Below are 19,631 nucleotides of genomic sequence, written 5' to 3'. Positions count from 1 at the left end.
AGCCTTCACAGCCCAGATGGTTCTGCCATGTTGATAGCTTAGGCGTCCATGCCAACGGAGCCTCAGCTGTCAATCATTTCACCCAGTAGGACCTTAGGCAACACTCAGACTGTCGTGACACAGATGCAGCTGTTGAGGAGGAGTGTCTGGGACTTATAGAGTCTTGTGGCTTTTACAGTCCCACTGTGTGATTGATGGGAAGCTGACTTGCTGGTTTGTGTATTTTCTACAAAAGAAAACATTAAAAAGTTGTTTAATTGTTCGAGCAGAACTCCACATGGTGAACAGGCCAAAAGGAAAGTCTTGTTCTTTTTGAGTTTCTGTTCACTTAGAAGTTTTCCCTTTCTATTTTCAAGCAAACTGACAGCAGTCTGAGTGAAGCAGAGTGTGAAAAGGGGAAAAACCAATCTTTGTCTCCTTGCTTCTGAAAGCTGTCAGAACCGTTAACCTCTATTCATAAGACCGACAATGTTTCACTGTGAACTGCGGTATGTCAGTAAATGCACTATATCCCTGAACTAGCAACCAACGTATGTCCAAAGGCCAACCATGGTATAGATTGTACATAAGTTCTTTGCTCGGTGTCTGCCCGGGAAAATGTCTTGGTCAGAGCTGTATAGACCAACAATGCAGAAAGGTTGTGAGAAGAGTATGGAGACATATATAAAAGCTAAGCTGTTTAAAACATTTCTTCTCTGTATTCTTAAGACTGAAGAAGCGCTGTCTCAGGAACCTTATAGGGTCTTGTACTCGACGTGCCTGAAATGTCATATAAAAAACACGGTGAAGCAGCATTTTGCTTCTATGGGCCGACTGCTTGGAATAAACTCCCATTATACCTAAGACAGGCCCCCTCCGTGGATAGCTTTAAAGCACAGCTCAAGATGTCGCTGTGCCTTTATTTTTATGCCATTGTTAAACTGCTTTGATGTTTTTTTTATTTATATATCTGCTTTATTGTTGATTTGTGTTGCTTTTTCTGTAAAGCACTTTCGCTTTATTTTATTTTCTGTATTTCTCCCTGTAAAGCACTTTGAGCTGCATTTATGTCATGAAAGGTGCTATATAAATAAAGTTTATTATTGTCTCCGCCAGGCCGAAAGGCATGGCGAGAGAGTATGTTTTGCCCCCTGTCCGTCCGTCCGTCCGTCAGTGTGTGTGTGTGTGTGTGTGTGTCCGTCCTTCTGTCTGTGACCAGCTAATCTCCGCCACCGTTGACCCGGTCGCTGTGAAACTGCACACACACACTCCCTGGATGCCACAGCAGAACCTCTGCCCCACATTTTTCAGATTAGCCTGCCATAGCGCCACCATGAGGCCGACTTTTGCTAAACACATTTTTTTATATTACTCCTACAGATTTTGTCCAAAAAACACGCAAATCGGTACACACTATCTCCATAGCCATGTGATCAACACGCATCTGTCTGATTTTCCATATTCCAATTGGCTAAAATTGGCTTCCAAAGTTTGCAGGATTGGTTCATTTCGAACAAAATGCTTCAAATCATGAACGCAGCATGCGATTTGCATGAAATTTTTTTTTTTTCTTCGAGGAAGAAATGCCACCTTTTTCATATTGGCCTGTTATAGCGCCACCAGCAGGTCTAACTTTGTTCCACATTTTTGGAACAAAATGCCTCAAATCATGAACACAATCATGAACAGTGTCCGATTGCCGTGCAAGGCCTAAGAAGAAATGGCACCCTTTTCACATTGACCTATTATAGCGCCACCAGGAGGCCACAATAATCTACCTGACCTGGCGGAGACCTGTGCTCCGAGGAGCACTTTTTCTAGTTATTATTATTATTATTGTATGAGGGCATGGAGAGAAGCTATCTGCTTGATGTGAAGACTAACGTGGGCATAAGACCTTCTGGCTTTTGCAGTGCAGCACTGAAAAAAGGAGTCTATTCTCCAATCCTTTATTGAAGAGGGCTGAGAAGGATTTCGTGAAAATAGCACAGAATGTAGAGAGATAGCATATTTAATAAAAGCACAGTTTGCGGTTCTCCAAACATATACAGTAAGAGCACAGTGAACTTGTGACATTCATTATCTGGCAAAAGAAGATTTCAGCGAAAAGAAATATATGAATGAATAAAGTTAATTGTTTTTCCCGGTATACAAATTAATCATCATGTCATTAATCTTCCAGATATATGCATTTGTTTTTTGTGTAGTAATGATTTTGCAGCCTCTGGTAATTAATCAAGTATAATAACCCAAAAGGAAACATAAAAATCATCATTTGAAGTCAAACCTGATTATTATTCATGATCAGGTTGAACATTTATAGAGCACCGAAGTCCTGACGTGACTCGTTCATCCCCAGGTTTGCGGAAGTAATTTCTCTATGGAGAATAACATTGGGTCATCTTAGAATCGTCTCATATAAGAATTGTGGTCCAAAAATAAACACCGCGTGTCGGCGTTATTGTCAGGGTTCTGTATCGTTTATGATAGTCAGTCACTTATATTTGATACAGTCTGTTTCTGGCGAAAATGTAACTAATTCGGCGGAAGTAACATTAGCGTTTTCTCACCGTCAGTTGATGCTTCATATCCATAAGAGTCAACACGCCGGGGTCATTTGTTTATTTTTGGAACACAGTTCTTATTTGACGCGATATTAAATACGTCTATGGGATTCAGAACGGGGGTGGAAAACTGCGAACCAGGTAGACAAACAAAGGATGTGTAAATGACGTCAGACTTCGGCGGTCTATAGGCAGTACGAGATGACTCGTACTGCATGTCCATATCATTTGTCATTGCAATGCGTTTGATATGGACATGCATCTTGTTCAACAGTGTTTTCTCTCCTAGAATGTACAACGCGCTCAGGATAAACATTTGATACTGAAATCTTATTATTGGCCAATGTTTGTTACCTGGTTGTTTTGCGGTGTGAGGCAGTCAACTCATACAACTTCTCAAATGTAACAATAAAAAATTTATGTTAAACTCAATTTGTATTATTCTTTTATTTTAATTTGTTTTAATTAGTGAATTTAACAGATGATCAAGCTCACAACGATGTGACGCATTTTGAGCTTGTAGATTGGCTATGTTTGCTATTTGTCATACGACAATCGGGCTTAGGTGATAATGAAAATGTCCCCCCTAACTCTTTTTGGGCGGTGAAACCGCCCCTATAAGTGAGGTTTGGAAAGTTGTACAATTATCTTGGGCAGTGAAACCGCCCCTATAAGTGAGGTTTGGAAATTTGTACAATTATCCTGCGCTGTGATTGGCCAATCACAATCTATTCAGGACTGTGATTGGCCAGTGTCACATGACACATGTGCATAGCCCTATATAAGAAACCATAACTTTAAAAAAAAAAGTTATGGTTTCGTCCATCATAAAGAGTGTTTCAATAAATGTATTTATCTTTTGTACATGATTGGTTGACTCCATTCAGTATTGTGATTAGCTAGCAAGACACCGCCCACTTCACACAGGGTGTGATTTTTTCTTTATTTTTACAAATCAAACCCTGTGGTAAAGCCTATCCCAGGGATCAATAAAGTAAGTGAAGTAAAGTTCTATCTGTCTGTCTGCCTCCTCACATATCTTAATCAATAGTGACACTCTACAGTCTCACACTTAAGGCTCATGCGGGGCTATTAGTAAGCTAGAGAATGTGTTTTGAGTCTTTAGCGCTGTACAGTATAAACAACCCCATCCACTGTGTGTGAAACCGTCAAATAACTGAGGCCTTTACACCTCCTGCTGAGATCAAACCAAGTCTCACCATAGCAATGCTTCATATGGGTGGTTGGCAGTTTGCACCCCTGCTGTCACACTTGCTCTTATCATCATGTCCACATATCGTCTACATGTCTTTCTCCTGTTGGGACTTGGGAGAGAAGACCTTGTTCTCCCAGCAGGAGTCAACCTGACGGCTGACGTGACTTGTCAGAAGAGATATCATCTTGTACGTTTATGTCATTCACTTTATCACAGACATAAGTGATATTAATATCCTCATTTGAACAACTGGTGGGAGATGATTATGAAGCTAACCTCTCCATCAAAAGGGCGCTGGTGCTGCTAGCCAAGCATGATTAGTTGATTGATAGGTGGCATTTAGCCGTGATGGAGCCCAATATACTGCCTTTTCTGGCTGGGGGCCTGAAGGGACACGGGGAGAGATCCCCAACCTTTCAATAATCGAAAGTCTCTCGCCCAGTGAAAGCTTGATCCTTTGTTCTAATTAACCTGTGAAATGAGTTCAGAGGGTCCCTTATACCCACAGCCAATCCTTTCCATCCACAGCGCTGGAATCCTAATAGGCTGTGAACGGCAGACCGTGGAGCAGAATGCCAAAAGGTGGAAGGTCTGCTGAAGGATTTTAAAGCAGCGTGGCGCACCCATTGCTGCTCTCTCCCGCTCCCCCCTCTCTCTTGCTCTCTTTCCCTTCCTCATTTAGTCTCTCCACTCATTATGCCTCCACAGAGATAATATTAGCATTAGAAAAGGGGCTATATTAGCTCTCTGCCACACACAGTTTATTTAGTCACAAGAAAGAAATGAACTATTTCAAACCATAAGGAGATATTCCACCATCAGATTATTTGTTGTGACTGAAGGGTATACAGTAGATGTAGACTGATGTACAGTATGGTCAGTGTCCTGCCCTTATCCATCACACGAAATGTGAGGTCCTGATTCTATTGATGTGTCAGCCTGGCCAGATCTCTCTCTCTGTTATCTGTTCAACTGTCAAGAGGAGATATGTGGCCTTTGCTGTTAGGTCTGAATGGCTAAATATGTCTCCCCCTTTGTCACTTAAAAATCACACCCAGTGTGAAGTGGGCGGTGTGGTCATCACAGTGGTCATCATAGTGATGGAAGCTCACTTTTTAAAAAAACGATTTTTTTGAAGTGCATAATCCTATTTATAGGTTATTAATGTCATCATGTGTCTATAAATAAATTCCTTTTAACAGGTCGTTCATGAAAGTCCTTGCGGTCTTGTTTCCAATGAGAACCTGTGAGCAATTGGGGTTAAGAGTCTTGCTCAGGGACAAATTTCATATCATCGGCACATATGCTGGGATAGCCTGGAATCGAACCTGGGGCAACCAGGGCCAGCTCTGGTTCCCTAGGCGGGCTCACTAACCACTCAGCTATGGCCGCCCCTCCAATCACAGTGCTGAATAGAGTCAGCCAATAGAGTCAGCCAATCACAGTACAGCTAGGGGTGTACTAATGAGCCAATCACAATACAGCTAATGAGGTGTCTCAACCCCACTTATAGGGGCGGCTACACCGCCCAAAAAACAAATTATCTCCGCCAGGCCGAAGAAAAGGATGGAGATCATGTTTTCGCCTGTGTGTGTGTGTGTGTGTGTGTGTGTGTGTGTGTGTGCGTGTGTGTGTGTGTGGGTGTGTGTGTGTGTGTGTGTGTGTGTGTGTGTGTGTGTGTGTGTGTGTGTGTGTGCGAGCGCCTGCGTGCGTGTGCGCTGTGCGCAACCACAACACCGATCAGTTAAATCTGGGGTGTGTGCTGCCAGAAGGCCAAGGATCTTCATTGTGGCACAAACCACTTTAGCTTTTGTCCTATAAGTCTTGAACTGTAGGTCATAGACCCATTTCTGACTAACTAGATTCTTGGCAATTTGTTTTTATTGCTACTCCATCAAATGTTGTCCAAAAGTCATAAAGATTGGCACATATGCTCTCTGGAGTAATGTGATGGTGTTGTGCGTAATTTATTTGTATATTCCACACCGATTGGCTATAATTAGCTTAAAAAATGTGTGGGAGGGGCCTATTTTACAGAAATTTTTAAAAGAAAACAAAAATCTCCTCCCCCTTCCCTGCACGTCTTAACTAACACTAGCAACTCGCAGCCTCTGAGAACGTCCTGTGATATGGTGAAGAAGGGAAGTCTGCACAGTGTTCTGTATAGCTCCCAGTAGAAAAAGTTTTATTTTCTTCATCAGACCTGATGAAGACCCACACGGGTCGAAACGTTGTCGCCTTAATTAAAATGAATAAAAGTTCTACTTGGAGCTACAGAACAGCGTGCAGACTTCCCTTCTTCTCCATGGTATGTATTTTTGTTCAGCACCTGTGGATTTTTTGTTGAGATGTGCGTGCTTCCCTCTTGGACTCTATTTCTACATCCTGTGATTGCCTGGTTCTTAGATGATGTCCCAGAAAAAGTTCTGCAGGTGTTTTACCTGTCGAGTAAAGCATCAGCTTTCTTCAGTGTCATCTTCAGATTTTGCACCAGTGTCTCCTCTCTTCAGACATGTTTATTTTGACTGTACAATGTTTTTAATATTTTGACATTACATTCTGGGTCAACTCAGTCACCCCAACTAAAAATCCAAATAACAAGCCTTGGGAAGTGCTTCTTGTAAATCAGTTATCAATAAGAAGAAACTGACCTATTGTCCGCTGGAGTGAACCTCTGGAGAAAAGGGCTGTCTCCAGAGACATGCAAAATAAAAGAGGTGATGTTAGAGCAGCCATGTGATCAAAAAACAATTGCCTCCATTAATCAATGTGCAAATGAGACAAAACAATCAATCAGTGAATGGGGAGGATGATTTGCCGAACGCTTTCAAAAAGATTTTGTTCTCGCTTTGAAATATTTCCATGCTTAGAGGGTCTCTTTCTTGTACCTCATAATGATATTGAAATCTCAGGGATTTGTCACAGCTCTATTTAAAGCTGCAATCCCTAACTTTTTTTGTGTGAATAAAACATAATTTTGACAGAGCTGTATGGGTAGACCACCAAACATCTGTGGTGGTTGTAGTTGGTCTCTCTGCTCTTCTATTGAGAAATCCTGTGGTCAGGTAGGACCTACTGGTTGACAAGACAAGAGGTACTTCATCAAGCTCAATATATACATCCTTTGCTCAAACAGGATTTTTGTATAAGTTGGAACCATGGGGGACCCTGCCTGGTTCGAATTCTGGGCAGGACATGAAAGTTACAGAATTCAGCTTTAAGAGGGTGAACATAAGAAAGGCTGCGTTATTGTGGCTACAGTTTAATGGTGTGGATGATGCAAAACCTTTCATTCTCGACAGTGTATACGCACCTTCTGAAATCCAAATCTCATTGAGACTTTTATTTAATGATTGCTCTTTGGCATTTAAGATGACGCAGCCTCATATTTTGACTGAGTAACTAATGTACCTGATCAGTTTTCGATGTTGCCTCTAATCTACCAAATCTTATACTTATATCTTATAATTCAATTAAGCCATATTGCCTTAACCTCTGCATTCTGCAACACTCTACATATTTCTCAAATGGCTGTCTGTTTCTGTCTTTGCAACTATAAGATCTTGTCTAAAAAACGTACAGTTCCTTCCAGCTCTTACTATACTTGATCCAGGGTGCACTGAAACATTGCCGATGCACTTGCAACACCATAATGTGATCTATTGTACCTTAACCAGCCTTGTGGTGTGTTGAGTGTCAGGTAGTGCTTGCTAAAATTGCAAATGTTATTCATGCCATTGCACCCACTAAGGTGAGGGTTGTTTCTGTTAAGAAAAGATCCCTATGGAGAAATGCCATGCTGGTAAAAAACTGAAAAAAGGGAGTAATAGAGTTTATAAAGGGTCGTAAATCCTGCTCTATGTTAATTAAAACTATTTGTAGTTAAACAGCTGAAAACCCAGTGTAAAAAGGATGAGACGAAATCAAAGGCAGACACAGGCTGGTTCTCAAATTAAAAGGTTGACATTGTATTAAGAGAAAGAATCCATCCACGAGGCACCGTACAGCAAAAGTATCTCTCTGCCATTACAAAGACAGGCAATAGTATTTATACACAAGTTGGAGTCCGGACATCAGTTATGAGGTGGATCCTAACGATTGGTTAAGACCCTCAGACGTCAGATCATATCTGATGAGCTGTCAGGCATCAGGGTGTCATCATAATAAGTTGTTGTTCATCTTATAGTATCCTTGTGTACATCTTATGGTTTCATAAACAAGTTATCCCTTCGATATCATAGGACATGTGGCAGGTTTATCTGTGACAGGGTGACAGCTGACAGAGTACATTAGTGACGATGTCAGGTCATACAGAGATATAGGTCATGAAACATATGGAGCCGGCACCAGATAGCAAATATGGAGGTGTTGTTGCTTTGTCATAGATGGTCAAGTTAACTCCAATGAGCTGTTATTGTATTCCTCCAGAGATAATCAGTGACCTTGGAGGGCCTGCGCTCTGTACAGCTCAAAACACATGCAGTCTCTAGAGGAAAGGAGAGACCTGATACTAGGATTAGTTTTGTCCAACCTCGAACTTAATAAAATCATAAGATTGGTAGGCAAACTTGAGTTATGCCAAGATGGCACACTAAAATAGGATATGAGGGCATATATATCAATATTGTCGACAAAAGACATAGTTTTAACTCTAACAGGGAGTGTCAGAAAGCTGAACACAGCTGGCTTAAAGGACTACTTCACCCAAGAAATGAGTTTATTTCAATCGTTTACCTACCCGTGATGTCATTGAGTCACAGAGAATTTTCGTTTGTAAAACATTCCTTAACGGTGAATGAAGAATCCAAAAATGAAGAACTTGATGAATGGAATTAATCCGAGACCTGATTTTACAACAGCAAAACGATAACGAAATCTGTCCATAAAGTCCAAAACACATCTCATATTATAATTTAGATTCTCTTCTACCAAAGTCTACTGAAGAGAAAAATAAACTTTTAAAACACTTCCGGTTCAAACTGTGACATGCACGAGGGAAGAACGCGCATGGGCGTGCCCGTGGGGTTCAAGCGGAGCTCATTCACATGCACGCGAGCGCCCAGGCGTGTGTGTCTTTCGTGCATGAGCCATTTAGCCCAGTGTTTAAAAAGTGTATTTACTTCTCCTATGGTCATATTTTGGGAAGGCACTGAAGGCACTGAACGGATAACGGATCACTTTAAAGTCCTACATGAGTGTTGGACTTTATGGAAGTATCTTTATAGTTTTGCTGTTGTTAAATAAGGTCTCTGATTAATTCCATCCATTTTTGGATTCTTCATTCACCGTTATGGGATGTTTTACAAACGAAAATGATCCGCGACTCGATGACATCACCGGGTAGGTTAAAGGAGAATTCCGGACAAATTAAGTGTTATCTTTGATGTCTCGTTACTCACCTACCGATGTGAAAAGTAGCGTTTTTTTTTTTCATATATTCCCCTGTCGTCATTTTTTAAACACCCTCCGTTGTTATAATGGGAGCCGCTGGGTTAGTGAAGTTCGTCTATTATAACCGACGCAAAGTTGTTTTTTTCACTACTAGTATTCATAGTAGAGTCTCATGATAGTCAAACATGCGTTGAAACTATCTGCGAGGCTGCCGTCAATGGCGAACGATTTAACACTGGTTGCTTGTTTCCAGATTCTGGCAACACGAGTTGCCAGGTTCTGGAAGAAACAAGCAACCAGTGTTAAATCGTTCGCCATTAACGGCAGGCTCGCAGGAATTTTCAGCGCATGTTTGACTATCATGAGACTCTACAATGAATCGTAGTAGAGAAAAAAATAACATTGCATCGGTTATAATAGACGAACTTCACTAACCCAGCGGCTCCCATTATAACAACGGAGGGTGTTTAAAAAATGACGACAGGGGAATATATGAAAAAAAAGAACGCTACTTTTCACATCGGTAGGTGAGTAACGAGACATCAAAGATAACACTTAATTTGTCCGGAATTCTCCTTTAACGATAGAAATAAAGTAATTTCTTGGGTGAAGTACTCCTTTGAAACAAATCTCTGTGTTTATTATGACATCTTTAAAAAGAGACTTTGGGACTGAAAAATGCAAGGTGGACCAGGCGGTCCTTCTTCTCTGACATCATTACGAAAAAACAAGAAGAATGCATGTTCCTTGTTTGTGACTGTCGACACACTAACAAACCCTGTGTCAGTAGCCTCAAACGTTTATCCCCCAGAGCCTACAATGAATTTGACTCCTCATTCACTGACAAAACAATAAATAAAAAATGTACAAGCATTCAGTGTCTCCATATCGGGTGCAGAACATGTGTTACTCACATATATGGGTATATATGGAAACTTCCCAGAGAACAACCGGTTCTGAGACCTGACCCGCCAACTATGGAGGCCCAAAAGTTGGACTTTGGGCTGGAATATAACTACCTTTCTGTCGACTGACAGACACGTTTTGTAGAGCTTGGCCTTTATACCTTTCACTAGCCCTAACTCTGCATTGAACATTTCTTTGCACTCTGTTCTCACAATATCCTACCTACAGTATCTTGTTGACCTTGGCCCAGTCTATTTTAATGTCCTTATCCATTTTTGACCCACTAGTGGTGGTGCACGGCCAAATTGTTGTCTTTTCATTATCCACCATAAGAACATGTTCTCTATTGTTTATTTCAAGCAGTTATAATTAGTCTCATGGGAACAGACTGCACAGCTTCTGGCGGTCGGCCATTGCCTGCACAACCTGTGGCACCAGGTTTAATGACATTCACTTTTACACCACATTCAAAGTCTTTGTCCTGGTCCTTCAAAAGTGTACAAAAAGTTTTAAGTGAAAATTCCATTCCAGTGATCCATGGCAGGTGTTTTTCTCTCACATTTCTAAAGCCTTTTCAACTGCAATGAAAAAAGAAATCTTTGCCTGCGGGTGTCGCTGGTGAGGGATTTTGCCTGTCAATCATCGCCTCTGCTCCGCCCCCCCCAAAGGAAAGGATAGGGGAGGGGAGGGGCAAGGAGGAGAGTGGGCGGGATTATTCGACTGTGACCTCACTGTCGAAGGGCCAAGCTCAGATTACTTTTCAGCCTAATTATTCAGAAAACCCCAGACCACAGAAAATCCACTGAATGTTCTAAGTTCAGGTTTTTTGGGTGTAATTGAGGTCATAAAACCCCAAATAAAACATTGAAAATAAAAAAGTGAAAATGAATGTCATGATACCTTTAAAGTCACCCTGGCCAATCACCACAATTGACCCACCCAGACCTCTATTTGAATGGTCATCTTGTAATTAGCAGAACCAGCATAAGCTGTTACAATAATAACTGTCCTTATGTGCATGATCAGAAATACACTGCAGAATGTATTTATGGGATGGCAAATCATGATCACCTCAGCACATCGTCGGGGACAGGGATCGAACCAGTAACCTCCGGACTCATGGGCTGCCTTTCTCCTCATTGAGCTAGAGAGAGAGAGAGAGAGAGAGAGAGAGAGAGAGAGAGAGAGAGAGAGAGAGAGAGAGAGAGAGAGAGAGAGAGAGAGAGAGAGAGAGAGAGAGAGAGAGAGAGAGAGAGAGAGAGAGAGAGAGAGAGAGAGAGAGAGAGAGAGAGTGAGAGTGAGATAGAGAGAGGCAGTGAGAGTGAGATAGAGAGAGGCAGTGAGAGAGAGAGAGAGAGAAACGGAATAGATTGAAGAGAAAGAGAGAGAGAGAGAGACATGGAAACGGAATAGATTGAAGAGAGAGAGAGAGAGCGAGAGAGCCATGGAAACGGAATAGATTGAAGAGAGAGAGAGAGACATGGAAACGGAATAGATTGAAGAGAGAGAGACACGGAAACATAATAGATTGAAGAGAGAGAGAGATGGAAGCAGAATGGATTGATTGGACATCTCAACCTATTGCCATTAACAAGAATCGAACCATCAACCTTCGAATTGACAGGATGCAACACTACCTATAGTGCTATAGCTTTGTCCAGGCTGAAGTTGTCTGTTGAAGATAAAAGTGAACCAGTGAAAGCAGACGATCTACAAGCTCAGAAAGAACGTTGCTATCTGAAAGGTTTTGAGATTGTAGATCGTCTATTTTCAGAATGAAGTATGTCATACATACTTCATACCCTCTCAAATAAGCATTTCAGGTTATCTTTATCAATTGCATATGTATTAATTGACACAATTACTGGTAGTGTCTGTTGATATTTATAAGTATTTCCGTCCATTATGAACCAAGCCTCTGTGTCCCGAACTACTCTAGATCACTGGTTCACAAACCATTTACCAATAAAGGCATTTTTGTGTCTCCTCGGAACAAAAACTAGTGAAAGTAGCCGATCTACAAGCTCACAAAACGTTGCTATCTGAAAAGTTGTGAGATTGTAGATCGGCTATTTTCACAATGAAGTTTGTCATACATTGCAAAAACATACTCTCTCCAAGAAGCATTTCATGTTACCTTTAACAGTTGCACATGCATTAATTGAGAGAGAGAGACAACATAATAGATTGAAGAGAGAGAGAGATGGAAGCAGAATGGATTGATTGGACATCTCAACCTATTGCCATTAACAGGAATCGAACTCTCAACCTTCGGATTGACAGGCTGCAACACTACCTATAGTGCTATAGCTTTGACCAAGCTGAGGTTGTCTGTTGAAAATAAAACTGAACTAGAAAAAGTGCTCCTCGGAGCACAGGTCTCCGCCAGGTCAGGTAAGTTATTGTGGCCTCCTGGTGGCGCTATAATAGGCCAATGTGAAAAGGGTGGCATTTCTTCCTCTGCCTAGTGGGAATGTGCGTGCAAATTTTCACGGAAATCGCACGCCGCGTTCATGATTTCAGACATTTTGTTCAAAACGGACCAATCCTGCAAACTTTGGAAGTCAACCTTAGTCAATCAGGATGGAATATGAAATATCGGACAGATGCGTCTTGATCACATGACTACAGAGATACTGTGTACCGATTTGTGTGATGTTTGGATAAAATCTGAAGGATTAATATCCAAAAATGTATTTGACATAAGTCGGCCTCCTGGTGGCGCTGTAAAAAGCAGATGTGAAAAATGCAGTGCAGATGTTTTTCCTTGGCCTCTAGGGAGTAGGCGTGCAAAGTTTCACGCAGATCGGTGCAGTTATAGTTAAAAATGCAAATCGGCCTGTTATAGCGCCACCATGAGGCTGATGTGAAAAGTTTTAAGTGCCATTTCTTCCTCGGCCTAGTGGGAATGTGCGTGTGCAATTTTATGCAAATGGCAAGCTGCGTTCATGATTTGAGGCAGTTTGTTCAAAACGGACCAATCCTGCAAACTTTGGATGGTAACCTTAGCCAATGAGGATGGAATATGGGAAATCGGACAGATCAGGGTTGATCACATGACTATAGAGATACTGTGTACCGATTTGCATGAGGTTTGGTTAAAAACTGTAGGAGTAATGGGAAAAAATGGGTTTTGCACAAATCGGCCTCCTGGTGGCGCTATAACAGGCCCATGTGAAAAATTTGAGGCAGAGGTTCTGAATTGGCATCCAGGGAGTGTATGTGCACAGTTTCGCAGCGACCGGGCCAACGGTGCCGGAGATTTGGTGCTAACACACAGACAGGACACACGGACGGACACACGGACGGACGGACGGACAGGGGCGAAAACATACTCTCTCGCCATGCCTTTCGGCCTGGCGGAGACAACCAGTGAAAGCAGCCGATCTACAAGCTCAGAAACACGTTGCTATCTGAAAAGTTTTGAGATTGTAGATCGGCTATTTTCAGAATGAAGTATGTCATACATTGCAAAAACATACCTTCTCAGATAAGCATTTCATGTTATCTTTATCAATTGCATATGTATTTATTAATACAGCCTTGTTGTTTGCAATGCAGTTTAAATGAAGTCTCCACCAAGTGAGGCTTGACCCGGCAACCTTGATGTTATGAAACATTCACTTAAGCGGGAAGCCATTGGACCAACAGACCTGATCCAGTGAAAACGGAGGTCAGACAGATGATACCATTTCACGCAAATAACTGAAAAATCCTGGGTTTAAGTGTTTTTCAAACTGCTCAAAATTGCGGACAATCTAAGGGCGGAGAGAGAGACATGGAAACGGAATAGATTGAAGAGAGAGAGACATGGAAACAATAGATTGAAGAGAGAGAAAGATGGAAGCAGAATGGATTGATTGGACGTGTCAACCTATTGCCATTAACAGGAATCGAACCCTCAACCTTTGGATTGACAGGCTGCAACACTACCTATAGTGCTATAGCTTTGTCTAGGCTGAGGTTATCTGTTGAAGATAAAACTGAACCAGTGAAAGCAGCCGATCTACAAGCTCAGAAACACGTTGCTATCTGAAAAGTTTTGAGATTGTAGATTGGCTATTTTCAGAATGAAGTATGTCATACATTGCAAAAACATACCCTCTCAAATAAGCATTTCATGTTATCTTTACCGTTTGCACATGTATTCATTGATACAGTCATGTTTTTTGCAATTCAATTTAAATGAGTCTGCATCAAGTGAGGCTTGAACCGGCAACCTTGCGGTCGTGAGGCACTCGCTTAAGGGAGTAGCCATTGGATCAACAGACAAGATCTGTGAAAAAAGAGATCAGAGAGATGATACAGTTTCACGCAAATAGCTGAAAAATCCTGGGTTTAAGTGTTTTTCAAACTGCTCAAAATTGCGGACAATCTAAGGGCGGAGCTTACTGGTCAACGTGATAGATGTGTTCCTCATGAGTCAAGGCACATGTGTAAGCAGGTTTAATGGCTGTCGGCCAAACGAAGCATGACTTTTGCCTGTTTAAAGTTTGGATTTTCAAAAAATTGCTATAGCGCCCCCCTTTGACCAATTGGAGTAAGATTGGTTTCAGTGATATTTGGAATCACCCTCTACATTACCGCAAAGTTTCAAAGAAATGTGAGTCTGCATGTATGTGTTAGGGGCAGATGAATAATTGTCATAAAACTGCAATATTCATTGGCTCATTAAAGCTTCATTTTTTCACTTAGAAAAAATCCGCTCCCACCGTTTTGTCGGCATAAGTCCAAAGTTCATGTGTAAACAGTTTTGTGCAGATTGCTTTAAAATCCCAGGAGGAGATAGATTTTAGCTGCTTTTCATATAATTCAAAATGGTGGGAGATCTAAAGGTCAGAGGTCAAAAGTCAGAGGGTAAAAGTTGTTCATCATGAGTAGACGCATGTGTGTATTGAAGTTTTATGGCTGTAGGTCAAACAGGGCATGAGTTGTACCTGTTCAAAGTTGGCATTTTCAATTGAGTGCTATAGCGCCACCTTTTGACGAAAGATTGTGAGAATTATTTCTTGATCGTTTTTCATGACCATCTACCATATGGCCAGGTTTCGTAAAAAGCGACAGCACGGTTCACCCAGAACTGCGAAAAGTGGCAGAAACAGAAGAATACTGCCAATCTTAAAACAGGTCCAGAGCTGAGCTCTGGCCCCGTAATAACACAGTCATAATTTATAGCAGCTTGTGGCAAGCTAAACAATAAAGATTGCAGTATTAAATAAGATAATTATGCTACTATTTTTAACACTGTTTCAGAGAGTGTATTTTGGTATGAAAATATGCATTTTAGATGTAACCAAGTATAGGCCTGGATCCATAACTCCATGTCTGGCATTTGTTGCAAACTTAACCGCTTGAAAATCGGTTGAAAATTCAGGTAGTTGAATATGGCGGCCGCAGATACAGGTTGCTCCAATGAAATGCAGTGGCCAATGAGGTATCTAGGTTTCTATATCTATGGCACTGCGGCCCTATAGCAAAAGGCTAATGAGGTGTGTCAGGGTTGAAGAAACCTTTCCAAACTTTTCCAAGTAAACACAAAGATGATCACAATGTCACGGTTTCAGATCTGATAGACCTTTGTACTGTAGCACCGATACTTACTACCAGAGCTAACTGTAGCCCTTGGCCACAAATGATGCATTCCTCTCTGCACCCTTCCGCTAATCTGGAGGCCCTCTGAAAGTGAAAAACAGTTTGAGCGCTTTGTTGGAAAAGCTTTCTCCTGTGTTCAGGAGGAAGATGAAGAGAAGGCACAGATGTCTCCGAAGAGATTTTCAGAGCCTGAGGCAAGATTTTTTTCGCTTGTTCTTTTTTTTATTTTTTATCTTTCACTTCTCTCTCTCTCTCTTCATGACTTTTTCACCTGGTTCATTGCTGCATCCCATGTGAACATACAGGTACATACTCAGGGGCGGTTGGGAATGTAACTAGGAAAAAACAACAACACAAGAATATAAAAAAAATCAATGAAGAGCAGTAGTAGCAGTTTAGCTCGTGTTGTGTATTTGTATGTGACTGGGTATAATGGCAAAGTAGGTTGCAAGGCGAGAGAGATCTGTTTAAATCCTGTCTGCAGCACTAGCCCAAATGCCCAATCCTTCCACCGGCAACCACCGGCAAAGTCGACGGTGGGGCCCACCAGAGGGTGGGTAGGCAGCGCAGCGACCGCCATGTGCAACCAGCCTGAGGCTAGCGACCCCGCCAAGGCACCGGCACCACCTGCCGGCAGCCAAGCCTCCTCCCGGCCTGTCCAAGCAGCCCCTGCAGCACCCCAAGCCAGTGGCACCTATGTCAGCCACGACAGCAGCACCAGGATCTGTTTTCCGAAAGATGTATCAGTCAGATTTCTCATACCATTCCAATTGTCTATAACTGCCTACCAAAATGTGTGGGCCCTGGGTAGACAACCTGGCCTGGCGGACACCTGCGCTCAGAGGGCGCACTTTTCTAGTTGTAAGTGCGGTACCCTGTTCATATAAATGAAAATTACAACAAAATTACAAAAAATAAATAAGTGAAATTAGAGAATAACTAGAAAAAGTGCTCCTCGGAGCACAGGTCTCCACCAGGTCAGGTACGTTATTGTGGCCTCCTGGTGGCGCTATAATAGGCCATTGTGAAAAGGGTGCCCGTTTCTTCTTAGGTCTTTCACGGCAATCGGACACTGCATTCATGATTTGAGGCATTTTGTTCCAAAAATGTCTTTTGAAAATTTTAGACCTGCTGGTGGCGCTATAACAGGCCAATGTGAAAGGGGTGGCATTTCTTCCTCAGCCTAGTGGGAATGTGCGTGTAAAATTTCACGGAAATCGCAAGCTGAGTGCATAATTTGAGGCATTTTGTTCAAAACAGAGCAATCCTGCAAACTTTGGAAGCCAACCTTAGCCAATGAGGATGGAATATGAGAAATCGGACAGATCCGTGTTCATCACATGACTATAGAGATACTGTGTTCTGATTTGCATGACGTTTGGATAAAATCTGTAGGAGTAATATTAAAAAAATTGGTTTTGCACAAATCGGCCTCCTGGTGGCGCTATAACAGGCCCATGTGAAAGATTTGGGCCAGAGGTTCTGAATTGGCATCAAGGGAGTGTTTGTGCACAGATTCGCAGCGACCAGGCCAACGGTGCCAGAGATTAGCTGTCCACAGACGGACGGACGGACGGACACACACACACACACACACACACACACACACACACACACACGGACGGACGGACGGACGGACGGACGGACGGACAGGGGGTAAAACATACCCAGACAATAATCATTTCGCAAAAATTAAGCATCTGTGGACATCTGTGGTGTTTTACTGTTAGCTATGAACAGGCACTCATGCAAATTAGTATCGGACCGTCATGGTAGTTGAGCACAGAATGAGGTCATGAAATCACTGCCAACTTTAGGGGATATGGAAGCCAATGGCCATTGGTTTCTCTAATGAACTTGTCGGTGTCCAGGTGTACAGTATACAACTGGTTCTAATGTTAAGTTGAGAGCTAGTACACAGGAGAGAAGATACATGATACAATGCCATATATTCAGTTTGTAGGCCCACTGCAGAAAGCAATATCAAGTACAATCCTCTGTTAATTTAGCTTAGTCTTAATGACTCTTAAGGGTCCAGTCAACCACAACATTCACATACATTATCCAGTCAGCATATAAAGCAGCATTGATAAATAAAAAAATCCAGGCATCCAATTACTTATATGAATATAAGTACCTGTAAGTCTGGTTAGTCAAGGATTATGGAAAGTATGAATTTAGACTCTTAGATTTGAACATACCGGTAATCCATTTGCATCCCTAAAGCTATTTCACACAACATTAACAGTGTATTATAACACCATGTCAACAGTACAGTATCAAAACTGGTATGCACACAAACCCCCCACACACCCGCATGCAAAGTACGTATAAAAAAATAATTTGAAATTGCACACACCCATAGGCTTTCTTGTGAACACATGCGCTTGTATCAGGTAGCAGCATCACACAGGGAGGCCATTGCTGGCATTTCTGAAGTCAAGTGCTCTGCTATATCAATCTAGCACTGTTTCCCGCCTTGTCCAATTGAATAGAAGTATGGATTTAACCTCCCTCCGTCTCTCTAACATTTACACTTGCATGCACATTACCTACGGCTATTATTATCACGGTGCACCCACTCAGAGTGATTCTGCAGAATTTGATTCAATGACCAGAGGCTGTGAGTATTGAGTCGTATTACAGTAGGCCAGAGCTGGGTTGGATATAATCAATGCAAACTTAGTAAACACCAAAGGGAATTTTGGCTGGGTTTTGTTTTTCTTCCTTTCACAGGCATAGAAAGAAACAGAATACAAATTTGAGAGCAGGTTTTCAAATGTCATACCAGCTTGTTTATGTCAGCAGGCTGCTGTTTTCAATGGAGAAAGTCATATCTAATCAGAATGTGCCTCCGCATATTAGACAGCAGACAAATAGTATAGAACACACAAAACCCGGTGGGGAAAAAAACTGCTTCAGTATAAATGTGCATAGAATCAAGATTCACATGGTCTGTTTCACAAAGTACAATAAAGGGATCTCACATACAGTAGCCTACAGTGCAAAGGGACAGACAGTACAATAAGCTGCTGCAAGCAGGGGTCGGCATGGTCGAGGGTCAGTCTGCAGAACGAGAGGCGGGACAGCCCATTAGAACAATGATGCTCACCTGTATATATTTAACCTTTCCCCTACATGTGTGCTTGTCTCTTAATGGCTTACCAGGGGATTTGTGGACTGATATCAAGTGGCTACCTTATGTGCAGCACTGTTTCATTTATGACTTCATGTTGGACTGTTTTTGGGGTGCAGAATGGATAAAGGAACAGAAGGTTGAACTCTGCTCTATTGTCCGTTCCCTCCCTGGACACAGGTTGGTTCCAGTGTTACATACGACACATCTACATCAGAGAGATGAACTGGGGTGTAACACTGCCATGATATATTGTAAATATAAATAAATAAATATTACAAAATATATATTTTCTGCTGTGCCGTATTATGTACAATTTGCTGTCAGTAGTCTCCCACTCAGTAGGCCTCCACAAGGTTGTTAGGATGCCTTCAACACCACCAAGATGAGATCCCGTACAATAGTTAACTCGCGTGGCCTTTGTGGTGATTCTGGGAATGAGGGTATAACAAACAGTGAGCAATATTATCCAGAGCTTTTGGCTCATACCCCGTGTGCACAACATGGGCCAACTCAAACTAAACCACTCCTGCAAAATGTACAAACACACATTACTCATTTCCCAGAGGTTTTATGCTCTGGAAAATGTTCAACTTCATCACCATTAACTCACAACACAACATAGGCCCTATATCTACTTTGGTCTGCAGGACAATGGCGGCGGGTTTAGTCCCAGTATCGACTGAAACGCAGGGCCCATGAGGCCTTGGCTGAATTTGAGCATCTATGTGGTTGTCGACAGCTTGGCAAGGCAGCACAAATAGGCCCATTAATGGGGACCTTAAGAAAACGTAATTAAAGCTAGAGAGAGCTGAGCTATGAAAAAATGTAAAGAATGTAAGAGTGT

The sequence above is a fragment of the Gymnoscopelus braueri genome, assembly GCF_963280865.1.
Source record: "Gymnoscopelus braueri genome assembly, chromosome: 20".
Classification (NCBI taxonomy): Eukaryota; Metazoa; Chordata; class Actinopteri; order Myctophiformes; family Myctophidae; genus Gymnoscopelus; species Gymnoscopelus braueri.
The sequence above is the reverse complement of the archived record's forward strand: the minus strand, read 5'-3'. Positions refer to the sequence as shown.